Genomic DNA, 1,974 nt, shown 5'->3' with positions numbered 1-1,974 from the left:
GAGAGAGAGAGAGAGAGAGAGAGGCTTCTTTCAGTTTCCGTCTCCTAAATCCACTCACAAGGCTTTGGTCGGCCCGAGGCTATAGTAGAAGACACCCGCCAAAGACGCCACGCAGTGGGACTGAACCCGGAACCATGTGGTTGGCATGCAAGCTACTTACTACACAGCCATTCCTGCGCCTATATATATAATGAATTGATCAGTGTAATAAGATTCAACAAAAAGAGTACTCCATCTGGCGAGAGTGAAAATATTATTTTATATGATTACCTCACGTGCATAAACCACGCTACCAATAGTTTCACTCTTCTTCGGGAGTGGACTATTCAACCGAACCAAGCAGTTTAAATAATGTACTGAATATAAAACGGTACGAAAAGACCCGAAAAATCAAACGGATCGTATGGGAGATACTAAGAAAGTGAACTGCGAATATAAAGGGAGGTAAATAAAAAGCGAAAACCTTAAATGTAGAACCAAGCGAATGACGTATGTGATGTGGATAGATATAATATAAGAATATAAACGTGCGATATAAATATAAACTATAATAAAAAGAAATGAAAATAAATGAGTTAAGGAATATAAGAATATAAGAAATGATAGAAACATTAAAGGGGTATGTAAGAATATAACATATGCAAAAAGATATAAAATATATGAAAACATGCAAATGACTATAGAGGCGCAGGAGTGGCTGTGGTAATTAGCTTGCTTACCAATCACATGGTTCCGGGTTCAGTCCCACTGCGTGGCACCTTGTGCAAGTATCTTCTACTATAGCCCCAGTCCGACCAAAGCCTTGTGAATGGATTTGTTGGACGGAAACTGAATGAAGCCTGTCGTATACATATTTATATATATGTGTATGTATGTATGTGCATATATATGTATATATATATGTATATATGTTTGTGTGCCTGTGTTTGTTCACCCACCCTCGCTTGACAACCGATGTTGGTGTGTTTACGTTCCCATAACTTAGCGGTTCGGCTAAAGACCGATAGAATAAGTACTAGGCTTACAAAGAATAATTCCTGGGGTCGATTTGTTCGACTAAAGGGGTGCTCCAGCGTGGCCGCAGTCATAATGATAGAAATGAATACAAGAATAAAAGAATATGCAAAAAAGGAAAACATATATGAAAAAATATGAAAATTATATTAAATATAAAATATATGAATATGAAATATAAATAAGAAACCTGAATATAAAATATAAATACAAAGAGACACGATGAAAGGAGAAAAGTTAGGAGCGTGGTTACCAGGCGATACAATATATATATATATCAAGCAGTGTAGCTACACACATGCTGTTGGCGATTTCTTTTCCTTCTTTGAATTGTTCCCTTTCTCCTTTCCGACGAAGAGCTATGCTCGAAACGTCAGTCTCTCTTTTTACTGAGTGTCAAACTGATACATTCCTTGTGCACGTCCTCATGTTATCAGTTATTGTTAATTTTATTGTTTGTTTATTTGAATTTACTATCTCTCTCTCTCTCTCTCTCTCCCTTTCAGTCACTATCAATAATATGCTTGTTTAAGAATAGTGTGCGCGCGTGCGTGTGTAAAAAGTTCTTCACAAGCTCTAAGCTCATGAGGCTGGTTTCCCAGATTCTGTAACATGTATAAGCCTCTACTGGACGGATTACTCATTTCTGTGAGTTGAGTGGATTGAAGGAACGTAGAATGAAGTGTTTTACTCAAGAAGACAACGCATCGCCCGGGTTAAGAATTGAAACCACAATCTTATGATCATGAGTGCAGCACCTAAACCACAAAGTCACGCGCCTCCACGCATATCTATATGCGTATGTATACGTGTATGTGTGTATGTGTGTGCGCGTATGTGTGTATGTGTGCTTGTACGTGTGTGTATGTTGATATGCATATATATGTATATATGTATACGTGCATGTTTATATATATATATATATATATATATACACACACACACACACACACACACACA

Source organism: Octopus bimaculoides, chromosome 17, assembly GCF_001194135.2.
Source record: "Octopus bimaculoides isolate UCB-OBI-ISO-001 chromosome 17, ASM119413v2, whole genome shotgun sequence".
Lineage (NCBI taxonomy): Eukaryota > Metazoa > Mollusca > Cephalopoda > Octopoda > Octopodidae > Octopus > Octopus bimaculoides.
This window is presented reverse-complemented; position numbering follows the sequence as displayed.